Source organism: Mauremys mutica, chromosome 1, assembly GCF_020497125.1.
Source record: "Mauremys mutica isolate MM-2020 ecotype Southern chromosome 1, ASM2049712v1, whole genome shotgun sequence".
Lineage (NCBI taxonomy): Eukaryota > Metazoa > Chordata > Testudines > Geoemydidae > Mauremys > Mauremys mutica.
Window position 1 is genome coordinate 320,135,639 of NC_059072.1, and position 13,410 is coordinate 320,149,048.

Below are 13,410 nucleotides of genomic sequence, written 5' to 3' on the forward strand. Positions count from 1 at the left end.
TCAAGGAAATCAGTTACTTTTCCCATCACACAGCTTCGGCTCTTTCCCGGACTGCCCCGGCATCCCCCTCGCAGAGGCTGGCGCAGATTAGGCGGCGAAAGAAAAAGACTAGGGACGAGATGTTTGCGGAACTGATGGCCTGCTCCAGAGCCGAGGCGGCAGAGCAGAGACAGTGGAGGGAGACCCTATGTCAACAGCATCACACACACATCGAACAGGAGGATAGCTGGCGGCAGGAAGACCAGCAGGCGACTCAAACGCTGCTTGGCCTAATGAGGGACCAAACGGACACGCTCCGGCGCCTTGTTGATGTTCTGCAGGACCGCAGGCAGGAGGACAGAGCCCCACTGCAGTGTATCTGCAACCGCCCTCCCCCGCCAAGAAGTCCTGCCCCCCCCACCCAAAAGTACAAGACGGAGGGGCGGTAGGGGCCGTGAGAACTGTCACTGCACCACTGCATAGCGCTAATGTACCACACACCTCTCACGCTATACATTTGTAGAAGTGCTTCCCTTACAGGCTCACCCAGTCCCAAATCCAAGTTTCATCCCCCCACTGTGTATTAGATTATTAAAAGCTGTTTGCTGTTATTCACTGTTTCGGTCACGTCTTTCGTGTCAGAGGATTTTTTTGTGTATGGGGGGGGGAGGGGATTTATAATTGCACGGTATAGCCTACATTACCAGGGTACAGACTTGGGGGCATGATCAACTGCAGGGCACACACACACTGCAGTCAGTAGGCACCAGGGTCACTCTGTGTGGTGTATGCTGCCCCGGGTCATTCTGTGATGTGTATGCTTGTCCAGGGTCCTAGCGCCTGCCACCCCCTTAATGTTAAGGCACGCTGCCCTTACCATGCACTTCCACCGTAGCACCGAGCCTCTCCGCTGCCCTGAGCCCCAACAAGAGCCCTCATCCACGGACAGATACTCACCCTTCCCCCCACACCCCTCACCCCTTCCTACGCCCAAACCCGCAGCCCACTGCCGTCATCCAAACCCCTATCCAAAGAAGGCACCACTCGCCCCTTCCTGCAAACCCACCCCTTCCTGCAATCCCTCCCCTTCATGCACAACCACTTGCAACCGTCCCCAGAGACCTATGTAGGAGCAGGAGGATGTCATTCCTCTATGGAACAAGCGGTCTGTACATCAGTGCACACCGTGCCCAGCACAGTATGCGTCCATGTTTCAACACCTGAACAGAAATGCAAAGTAAAACAAAGATTTATTAATAATGAGTGTAACAATTAATTTGCTTTAAAAACGTGCTTTGGAAGTGGGGGAAACTTGGAGAACGGGGTATGTAACCGCAGATCGAAATCGACACATACAGACACAGGCCCAGGGTCAGTTTCTCTTGAAAGCAAGTGGAGAGTCATAGGTTACCCTGCTCTCCGAGGAAACTTGCTTTCAAAGCCTCCCGGATACACAGCGCTTCCCGCTGGGATATTCTCTCGGCACGGGTGTCTGGCTGAGCGTAAACTGCAGCCAGGCGATTTGCCTCAACCTCCCATCCGGACAAAAAGGTCTCGCCCTTGCTCTCACAGAGATTGTGTAGCACACAGCAAGCAGCAATAACTACGGGGATATTCTTTTCGCTGATGTCGAGCGAGTCAGTAAGCTCCGCCATCTCCCCTTGAGACGTCCGAAAGCACACTCCACCACCATTCTGCACTTGCTCAGCTGGTAGTTGAAGAGTTCCTTCTCTCTGTCCAAGGCGCCTGTATAGGGCTTCATGAGCCAGAGCATTAGCTGGTAGGCTGGGTCCCCGAGGATCACTGTAGGAATCTGCACATCCCCAACCGTTAGTTTGTGGTCCGGGAAGAAAGTACCTGCCTGGAGGCGTCTAAACAGACCAGAGTTCCTGAACACACGCGCGTCATGAACCTTGCCCGCCCACCCAACGAAGATGTTGGTAAAACGTCCCCTATGGTCTACCAGTGCTTGCAGCACCATTGAAAAGTAGCCCTTTCGGTTAATGTTCTCGCTGGCCTGGTGGGCTGGTGCCAGGATAGGGATGTGAGTCCCATCTATAGCCCCACCGCAGTTTGGGAATCCCATCGCGGCGAAGCCATCTATGATGTCCTGGACGTTTCCCAGAGTCACTACCTTTGAGAGAAGTTGCTCAACGATTGCGTGGGCTACTTCAATCACAGCAACCCCCACGGTAGATTTGCCGACGCCAAAGTGGTTCGCTACTGACCGGTAGCTGTCTGGCGTTGCAAGTTTCCAGAGGGCTATGGCCACTCGCTTCTGCACACTCAGGGCTGCTCGCATCCGGGTGTCCTGGCGCTTCAGGGCAGGGGACAGCAAGTCACAGAGTTCAAGGAAAGTGCCCTTACGCATCCTGAAGTTTCGCAGCCACTGTGATTCATCCCAGACCTGCAGCACTATGCGGTCCCACCAGTCCGTGCTTGTTTCCCGGGCCCAGAATCGCCGTTCCACACCATGAACTTGACCCATTGCCACCATGATCTCCACGGCGCGGCGTACCCTGCTTTGTGAGAGGTCTGCGCCACTCTGTGAATTCCTGTCCTCACCGCGCTGCCGGAGCCTCCTCGCCCGATTTCTCAGCAGCTGACTGTGGAAGAGGTGGACGATAAGGTGCGAGGAGTTGACAACGGCCGTAAGTGCAGCGATGATCGCAGCGGGCTCCATGCTCGCAGTGCTGTGGCGTCCGCGCTGTAACCGACCAGAGAAGGGCGCAAACAGATTTCCCGCCGGAGCTTTCAGGGAGGGAGGGCGTTATTGACGGTTCAATGACAACAGTTACCCAAAAGCACCCTCGACACATTTTTCCCCCAGGAGGCATTGGGAGCTCTACCCAGCATTCCAATGGGCAGCGGGGACTGCGGGAACTGTGGGATAGCTTCCCACAGTGCACTGCTTCCAAAGTTGACGCCAGCCCCGTTACTGTGGACTCAGAAATTTGAATTAGTGTATTTACTGTGGATACACAAATTCGACTTCATAAGGTCGAATCCACAAATTCGACTTAAGTAGATTCGAAATAGTCTTGTAGTGTAGACAAGGCCTTACTGTGCATTAAAGGTGCCCTCCGGTGGTTTATCTTAATACACTTCCAGGCTAATGCACACAGAGGCACTCTTAGGCCAGGTCTACACTTAAAAATTAGATCAACGTAGCTATATTGCCGAGGGCCATTAGGTTGACTTAACCTCATGCATAGATGTAGCTAGATCAATGGAAGGATTCTCTCGGAGAGACAGATTAAGTAAATTGATGGAATAACCTCTTCCATTGATGCAGGAACCATCTGCATGGCAGCACTACAGCAGTACAGCTACCTAATGCTGTAGTGCCATAGTGTAGACATAGTATAAGGGTGCAGGAAGCATGTCCATACAAGGAGTTAGTTTGGACTAACTAGTGAGCACTAACGAGTGTGCAACAGCTTCTGCAGGCTTCCTCCCCACACCCAAGTAGACAAGTCCTTAGTCATTACATAAAGTTCACTGACTAAGACAGATGTAATCCCACGTCCAGGATTATTTATTTATTTGTTTAAAGGACTTTATTGTGGGGAGGGATGGGGGGCAACAGAATAGACTTGGGAAAGCCACCAATCAGAATCTATTAGGCAGCATTTCCATTGCACAGAGTGTCTTGGCAATGGTTTTAAGATTAATCCTCCCCTCATGGTTGAGAGTGGCTAATGAGGCAATGTGTTCTGGCATTAGTCACTTTCCTCCTCCCTTGCTTCCCACTCCCTGTTTGTTGTCCAGGATTGTTGGTGTCCACAATTCAGGCAAGTCAGTCTCCAGCCCCTAAGGGAAGGGCTGCCTGGGCTGCTCCAGTAACTCTACTACCTAAGCCAGCTGAAGCGATTACCGCTTTGATGCTGGGTAGAAAGGCCAGCAGCAGTGTCCCTCTGCTAGGCTGCTGTTCTCTCTATCTGTCACCTTGAAAATCACCTCTGCTCTGTGCTGAGTCTTCAGAGACGGCTAAAGGAAATAAAACCCTTTACAGGATCTTTGTCACCAGGAAGGCAAACCCAGCAGGATCCCCTTTCCAGTCCTCCTCCCTTTAGCCTTATCCAGCTTCCCTTACCCTGCTGTGTTAGACTATGGTTTTGGTCAGGGTGACCGCTCACTCCAGGCACATTTAGTGCCGTTCACTGATCCTTTAGTTTCCCAGAAGGGATAAAGTTTCCCAGAAGTTTCATCACCCCTAAACGTCAAACTTAACTTTTACCAAAATGACTTATATTGTCACAAACAGAAATGGAAAGGAGACCTGGCTCAGTCAGTCATTTTGCCCTTGCTCACCAACAGATGCAGTCAGAGAGCTCCCTCCTCTGTGCAGCTTCTGGCCATCTGACTCTGGGATGCTATTTTCCCTGTTCACCAACAGGTGTCAATAGCAAATTCCCAACTTTCTAGGACTCTGGGCCACATGGCTTATACAGACCTGGGGATTTAAGGCCCAGTTCACTGGTGCTGTTCTGTGCTTGTAGAGAAGAAAGAGATGTTGCCAAGATTCATCCAAGCCTTTACCCCTTTTTTGCATGTTTCATGTTGTCTGGATCTTTGTACTGTACAGGTCTTCTGTACCCCCATCATCATTTGGGGGCAACACGCCCTGCTGATTTCTGTGGCATTGCACCATTATGGCTACAATGCTGCAGTTGTCTAGACTTGAGAAAACAAAGGCAGTGTCAACTGTGCTGAAGTCTGCATCAGAGAGTAACACACACAATTACTTGGCCAATCAAAGATGAAACCCATGGGCATGAAAGGAGTATTTTACACAGGAGTCACACTGGTAAGTACAAAAGTAATTTTATCCCAAAATGAGTGAAAAGAAATAATCATAAAGGCCAGATTATGACCAATTGCTTCTTGAGATATCATTGCAAGTGCATTACTCCAGAACTGACACATCAGTTTTCTCTCCATACCATAGGGGAGGCCAGGATGGAGAGAAGATAATTCAAGTTAGTAATAGTGAATACATTATGCTACAAAAAAAGTGGAAAAAAGCAGGAATAAATCAGCATTGTCCGAGTTCTTCTACGGCATCTCCCTTGTAGCGAGCTTCCAGTGGAGGCTGCGCCTTTTATTAGGCTAGGACCTGCTGCCTGTAGAGATCACTTGTCTAAATGAGTGGAAACAGATGTCAACTATTGCCAAGGTTAATGGGATGATCCCGACATTTTACTGATAGCTGAATAAAGTTGGTTTAATGGTACTGCAGGTGAATCTTCCTGTAGTTTATTGTACATTAAGTAAAACAGTTTTTGACTGGACAAAGGTAAATTATCTTGGTTGAACCAGGCATGGTGTGGAGCAGAGGTCCCCAACACTGCACCCGCTGGGGCATCTATATGCACCCACATACTGGGTGGCGGACAAGCATCTGCCAATATGCCACCGAAAAGCGGCGTCATCAAGAGGTGTCGCCGCCGAAATGCCGCTGATTTTCGGTGGCATTTTGGTGACGATGCCTCTTGACGTTGCTGCTTCTTGGTGGCATTTCAGTGGATGCTTGTCCGCCGGCCACGGTGGCTCGTCGTCCAGCGCCCGCCACCCTGAAAAGGTTGGGGACCACTGGTGTGGAGGGAGGCACAATGCAAATTTCCAGCCTCACTCCTACTCAGCCAATACAACTTATGATCAGAAGCAGTCCCCTCTTTTCCAGTATTAACCCCCCACAACCACAACTTTGTCAAAGCACCCAAGGCCAGAAGTTCCATTTGCTGACTCATTTCATCCAATGGGACTGAAGTATGCAAATAGACTAGAGGGAGAATAAGCCATGACTGTATGAGTCACCACTGACATCTAAATACCACTGCTCAGTTTATAGGTAAAACTAAAAGAACAGAGTGTGGTTCTTTCTCAAGCTAGATCAAGTTTTCCAAACTCATACTTCAAAATATAGTTTTATAATGGCAAGGAGACAGAGGACAAGCTTTCAGAATCCCTTCTGATATTTGTTTTCTTGTTGGAAAACCTGCTTTGGGAAAAAGTAGTAAGTTAAGACCATCTTTTGAGGGGAGTGGTTCAGGGAAAAGAGAGAGCTGGATAGAGCCTAAGAGAGAATCTTTTAATAGTGATTAAAAATGGATGCTATTACCATGTTCCACCACTTGAGAGCACTCACCACTGCTATCTGACATGCAAGATTGGAATTGTATTTGAGAGGAGAATGCTTGCTGGATTCACCCCTCCTCCCCCTCAGTTTCCCATTCCTGCATGTTTAACAATAAATAGTAATACAGGAATTATCAGGCTGGATCAGACCCGAGGTCCATCTAGTTCAGTAGCCTGTCTCAGACAGTGGCCCATCCTAGATACTTCAGAGGAAGGAGTAGGCATTTATGCTGGAGTTTTGCAGTTAAAAATACAAGTAAATATAGTGCAAAACCCATCAGACTTCATTCCATCAGTATTTGCTTTTTCTTATCTTGACTTCTTTTGAGGTATCCAGGTCACACTTCACACCTGTACCACTAGAAGTAGCAAAAGTTCTCTTAAAAATCTGGCATACTTGGCTGCTTTTCTACTTGACAGACAGAAACCTACACAAGCAGACTGAAAATCTAATAGATACACTAAAGCTAATATTAGATAAAGAGTCAAAGTCTGGAGAACTAGCAGTCACACAGCACTCATAACAGATAACATTTTTGTGCACAAATATTCTCGCTCTCCAGAGAGAAATTTAAAAAGTCACATACATAGGGAAGTATGGAGCATCACATTCAAAATATCCCTCATTTTTTAAAAATGCTCTTACTCTGTAGGGACCAACTTCTTTTTAGCTTACTCATAGATCACACCATTTGGGACAATGGGAATGTTCATGGGAGTCAAGCAAGGAGAATTGCCCCTAATCTAAAGTCCTAGGCCTTGTCTACACTACACAGTTTTGTCGACAAAAGTCAGGTTTCGTCGACAAACCAGTGGAGATGTACTCACAACAATGCTTCCCCTGCCAACGTATCTCTCCCGCTACACCAACATAAGGTCACCTCGACAAGCGACATAGAGCTTTTTGCAACAAAGTTAGACCGACGCAGCGTCAGTGTAAACACTGCACTTGCTTATGTCACCTTAAGTGGCCTCCAGGAGGTGTCACACAATGCCCATCATGACTGCTCTGGTAAGCGGATTCTATTCTGCTGCCCTGAGGCCAGGTACACTGGCATGTGCCCCTCCCACTTTAAAGCCCCGTATATTTTTGAAATTCTACTTCCTGATTGCTCAGTGTGGATCTTCCCAGCTGACCATGCTGGCTTTCCACAGCAAACGCGCTCCCGCGTGGAGTATACCAGAGGTGCTGGATTTGTGAGGAGAAGAGGCTGTGCAGTCACGGCAACAATCCAGCCATAGGAACTTTGATTACTCATGGCATGAATGAGAAGGGGCATGAAAGGAACATGCAGCAGTGCCATGCTAAAATCAAGGAGCTGAGGCAGGTGTACCAGAAGGCAAGGGAGGCCATGTGCAGCTATGCAGTGGGGGTGCCTGCAGAAAAAGTTTGTTAATGCACACCAAGATCTCCCAGGAATCCTCCACAGAGATCTCGAGGAAACTTTCCATCAGATAGTCTGCAATCCTCTGCCGAAGGTTCTTTGGCAGAGCTGCTTTATTTCTTCCCTTGTTGTAGGGAACTTTGCCATGACAATTTGCAATTACTTGTGGAGGAATCAAACCAGCATATAGACCCAGTCTGATTCTGTTGCAGCCTCAGTTACCCTCAGTAGTGAGATATCAGCTTCGATCACCCCCATCTGTGGAAAATGGTGCCAGTATTCAGAATAGTGTCTCTAGGTGCTTGTAGTGATCCCCTCTGAATCCACCTAGACCCTTTGTCCCATCTTGCACCTCCCTCCAGGCCCCTGGGCTGAACTCACTATGTTTAATGTGCTTGCCATGCTGCATGCTTGCCAAGGGAAAGTGAGAAAGAGGTGTATGTAACTTTTTATGATTCAAGACTGATTGTACACCCAATCCTGGCTATGTGCTGCTTCTTTTGCATTTGCAGATGTGCCCTTAAGGGCCAGCTCTTACACACCAGTGGAGTGCCTCCATCAGATAAGGAGGCAAATGAGGAGGAATAAGGGGGATATGTTTTGTGAAGTGCTGCAATCATCAGATCAGGCCAATTAGTGAGTGCAGAGCAGGGAGACACAAAATAAATGAGAAACTAGAAATGGATAGTCAGGAGAGGAGACAGGGCCAGAAGCAGATAATACAGGGTTAAGAGTGGATAATAAAGCTCATGGAGGAGCTCAGGATGCTGAGGTCCTTGATTGCACTGCAGGCAGAACACATGCATGCTCGACTCCCCCAACAGCCCATACAGAACGGCCTTCCCCAAACACCCAACACACAATCCTCTCGCGTTTCCGGCCCATCACAGTACCCCTTGCACTCCACCTCTAGGGACATTTTCCTTAACAGCTGGACTTACACACAGCTGTGAGCACCTCACTTGAGTGCTACTCTGTCATGTCCCCTGCAAGAAATGGAAATCTGTGTATTGCTGCTTAATAAAAAATTAGACTTACAAATTCAGTGAGTCTTTGTGACCTACACCAGGTGGTTGCAACAGAAATTCTGAGACAGTGGCAATCAGCACATTTGCAGACTAGTAACACTCAGGCATAAATCATTACAGGGGTCATTAAAGCTGGCAAATAAACAATGCTTGGCTGAATGCATTACAGAAAGACATTACTGGGGCTTATTATCAAAATGCTGCTTCAAAGCCTCTCTGAGTTGAATAGCTCCCCGTTGAGCCCCTCAAATAGCCCTGGTGTCTGGCTGCTCAAGATCAGCCTCCAGGTGATCCACCTTAATGCTCCACCCTTGGGGAAACTTTTCCCCCTTGGCTTCACAAATGTTTCGCAGAGCACAGCAGGCTGCTACGACCATGGGAATATTTTCCTCACAAAGGTCTAACCTGCCAAAAAGGCAGCACCAGCAACCCTTTAATCTGCCAAATGCACATTCTATGGTCATTCTGCACCTGCTGAGCCTGTTGAAGTGCTTCATGCTGCTGTCAAGGTTTCCAGGGTATGGCTTCATGAGTAAGGGGTCTCCTAGGATCACTTACCATGAGTAGCTCCACTGATTTCAATGGAACTTACTTTTTGAGTAAGGTACTTCTCAGGGCAGGTCTACACTTAAAACGCTGCATTGGTGCAGCTGTACTTAAGTGAAGATGCTTGGGAAAGAGGTCTCCCATCCATGTCATTCATCCACCTCCCTGAGAGGCAGTAGTTTTGTGGATGGGAAAAACTCTCCCATTGACATAGCACTATCTACACAGGAGGTTAAGGTCAGTATAACTACATTGCTTAGGGGTATGGATTTTTCATTCCTTTGAGCAATGTAGTTATACTGACATAGGCCTGTAGCATAGACCATACCTAGTTTCTTATAAGAACCTTTACACTGAGTTTTTAACTGCTTCTATAGCAGATACTGCTAAAGGGAGATCACCAAAGAGACTGACAAAAACACTTATTTATCTACGCCCCACATTAACACCAGTTGGGCTTGTGGTAAGATCAATGGTGATAAGTGTATATATATTAAAAAAAACCCACACCACATTCCTCTTCTCCTTTCTACCTCCTCTTTAGTAACATAAAGGTGATCAAATGGGTGTAGAACAAAAAGGCCCGCTTGAAAGAAAATTAGAACAAGCACCACACACGTTCCAAACTTCTCCCTTAACTTAGAAGTACAGTAGAATTATGAGCACTAGCATTACGAACTGACCAGTCAACAAGACACCTCATTTGGAACCATAAGTACACAATCAGGCGGCAGCAGAGAGAACAACAACAACAAAAAAAGGCAAATGAAGTACAGTACTGTGTTAGACATAAACTACTAAAAAAATAAATAAAGGGAAAGCAGCATTTTTCTTCTGCATAGTAAAGTTTCAACCCTGTATTAAGTCAATGTTCAGTTGTAAACTTTTGGAAGAATCATTACGATTTGTTCAGAGTTATGAACAATCTCCATCCCCGAGGTGTTCGTAACTTTGAGGTTCTGCTGTACTCAGTGAACCACGCTGCAGAAAACAAAGATCTAGCCCTATAAAAGGGAACAAGAAAAAATAAACCCATTTCTTCCCCACTAGAAACAAAAATGCTTCCCAGCTGACTCCTTGCAGCAGTCGTGGCTACAGTATGGCTCCCAGGTTCTTCTGGCTGTCAGGTAGTCCCAACTTGATTGAAATAGCCACCAGCTGAGTCCATACAGTGGCCAGGAAAATCTGAGAAGTCCACACTCTTACAATGTTTTTTCCATCATGACGCACCCTGAAAGAAGAGATTATGCCAGGCTGAGAATAATTATTAGAAAACAGATGGCTGTTGAGAGGGAAAGTACTTCTATTGACAGAAGGCTGCACACCAAAAAAGTGTAAGTGCCATTGAAAGAGCAGCAGCTTTAAGCCTTACAAGACAGATCAAAATAACCTGCCCTTCAAAAATATGTTGTGAAATTCCACTGGTATCTAATGGGAGTTACAAGTGTCTAAATATAACTAGACGTTTTCTGCTTGTCATTTTCACAACTGTCAGTACTTTCAAATGAGTTTGGTATCCATGCGGAGAGGAAATCATAGAATCTGCCACTACTGGCAAACAAGCCTGCTTTGCAGTAATTACCAAGGCACGCCCTACATTAGCATCAGGAGACAGATCATTGGCTCCTGTTCCACCACTCGGATGTGCTCAGACAGTGCAAAGCAGCTCAAAAGCTGGAGTAAAGATAACTCTCAGGTGGCATAAGGAGAGCATTGCCAATCCATGTCACCTGCTCCCTCACCCCGGCCTGCACGTCCCATTCAGGAAGTGTGCTGAAAGTCTGCAAAGGCAGGAAGCGACTGAGATGGGAGCGCATAGTGACCCAACTGATGCCCTATGGGACTCCATCAGCATAATTTAGAGGAGCCTGTAGGATTTTAGGACTGGGGAAGTTAAAAGGCCTGGTCTACACTTAAAAGTTAGGTTGACTTTGAAAAGCACAAACGGAACTGGAAGCCTTAGAAAAAAACACAGCTTAAAATAGTCTAATGGGACATCATGGTTCTTTACTAGCTACATAATACTACGAGAGATATTATAAATATATTAACGTAAGCAAACAAATCAACCTGAAATGTGAGGACTGAGGCAATCTTTACAGGTTGCTAATGTGATGCCAGCATCTCTGATTGTTAAACTCTTATTCATAAGGGAGTCATTGTGAGAATGTGTGTAATATGATATGAACGTTGCTGATAATGTGCTGTGGAGAGTGCTGCTAATATGAGCTGCAAGTGATTGCAATTATAGCAGTGAGTCTTAGGCCCTGTCTACACTAGCAAGTTTCTGCGCAGTAAAGCAGCTTTCTGTGTTGTAACTCCTGAAGTGTACACACCGTCAGGCCACTTAGTGTGCAGAAACTGCACAATTGCAGAACTGTAAATAAATAAAAATAAACAAACACCCCAATGAAAGGTGTACAGCTTTCTGCGCTGGAGGTACAGGGCTGCAGGACCAGTGTAGACACCAGGGTTGATTACAGCATTGTGATTGGCCTCTCGGAGGTATCCCACAATGCCTGTTCTCGCCTCTCTGGTCATCGGTTTGAACTCTACCATCCTGCCCTTAGGTGACCAACCATCAACCCCACCCCGTAAGTTCCTTTGGAATTTTGAAAGTCCCCTTCCTGTTTTCTCGGTGATGCGTGCAGTGGTCTCAGTGCATCTTTCCAGGTGGCCATGCCTGCTCCACGCACCAGGCAATCCCCTGCTTGGAGCCACACTGAGCTGATGGACCTCATCAGCATTTGGGGAGAGGAGGCTGTCCAGTCCCAGCTGTGCTCCAGCTATAGGAATTACGGTACCTACAGACAGATTTCACAATGCATGACAGAAAGGGGCAGGGACCAGGACACACTGCAGTGCAGGGTCAAAATGAAGAAGCTGAGGAACGCCTACTACAAGGCACAGGAGGCAAACTGCCGCTCCAGTGCTGCACCCACAAGCTGCTGGTTCTACAGAGAGCTGGACGCGATACTCGACAGTGACCCCACCTCCACTGCGAAGACCACTGTGGATACTTCGGTGGCTCACATGCCAGTCAAGAGTGGACAGAGCCAGGAAGAGGAAATCTTGGATGAGGATGTGGAGGGGATGGGGGATCCAGAAGCAGAGGATGACTCAGAGGTCAGAGATGCGTGCAGCCAGGAGCTCTTTTCTACCCCGGAGGAGGCTAGCCAGTCACAGCGGTCGGAGCTTGGCACAGCGCAAACAGGAGAGGAAGCCCCTGGTAAGTGGATCTGATTTTGGGAATTGATGAAGCAAGTTGTTGGGGGCAGGAGGGTTGCAGAAAACAGGCTCATCTCCCATCACATGCCTAGTCGGAGCAGTGGAACAAGCTGTTGATTGACCTCCTCACTTCACGGGAATCTGCCTCAGAGATCTCCAGGAAACTCTCATAGAGATACTGGGGAATCCGCTGCCACAGGTTCTTTGGAAGAGTTGCTTTGTTTCTTTCCCCATTAACAGTAACTTCCCCACGCCGCTGTGCCGTCATGGGAGTGGGGGTGGGGGGACTATTGCTGCACACAGCAGGGAGGAAGCCACTGTCTTGGAGAAGACCCTCCCTTGATTCCCTGCTCACCCTCAGCAGCGAGATATCTTCCATAATGATCACATCCTGTGGGGACAGGAATGATGATCAGGCCCCCCTACAGTGCTCGCTCTCCCCAAGAGTGTACAGCAGGGGCCAGGAAGTGCACTCCCCAGAGTGCCCAGCTCCGAATACTGCTGCAAGTGCCGCAAGTGTGAACATGCTATTGTGCAGGCAGCTGACAGTGTGCAAACACAACAGCGGTTTCCCTTCAGCGCTCTCTGAGTGGCAATGTAACTCTGCCAGTGTAGATATGCCCTTAGCTGTTCAAGGATAATTTTGGTTGGGGATGCAGAAGGGGTGCAGGGCGTACGAGGGGGCTCAGGGCAGGGGCCTGGTGTGTGGGGTGCAAGAGGGTTTCGGGTTCCAGCCTGGCGCCGCTTACCTTGAGCGGCTCCGGGGTGGCAGCAGCCCAAAGAGTGGCTAAGGCAGGCTCCCTGCCTGCCCTGGCCCTGAGCTGCTCCCAGAAGTAGCCTGGAGGAGGGGAGGGCAGAGGGCCTTCGCCTGCAGGTACCTCCCCTGAAGCTCTAATTTGGCTGCGAACGGGGAACTGCTGCCAATGGGAACTGCGGGGGGTGGTGCCTGCAGGTGAGGGCAGTGCACGGAGCCCTTGGCCCCTTCTCCCACCCACCAAGGGCCACAGGGACGTGGTGCCGGCCACTTTTGGGAGTGGTGCAGGGCCAGGGCAGCCAAGGACCCTGCCTTAGCCCCATGGCGGTGGCAATTCCGCAGGCTGGAT

At 48.5% G+C, this 13,410-nt stretch overlaps 1 long non-coding RNA gene across 4 annotated transcripts in view; it reads left to right on the plus strand.

Annotated features, from left to right (window-relative positions):
• Nucleotides 1-13,410, plus strand: part of LOC123361958 — a 117,365-nt gene that overhangs the window by 22,849 nt on the left and 81,106 nt on the right. For 2 of the 4 annotated variants that reach the window (XR_006576296.1, XR_006576297.1), the window contains 2 exons: nt 4,568-4,789; nt 4,931-5,067. The exons of the other annotated variants lie outside the window; for them this stretch is intronic. This is a non-coding gene — a long non-coding RNA (uncharacterized LOC123361958). Of the gene's footprint in view, nt 1-4,567; nt 4,790-4,930; nt 5,068-13,410 lie in introns of those variants that run through there. 4 annotated transcript variants of the gene reach the window in all.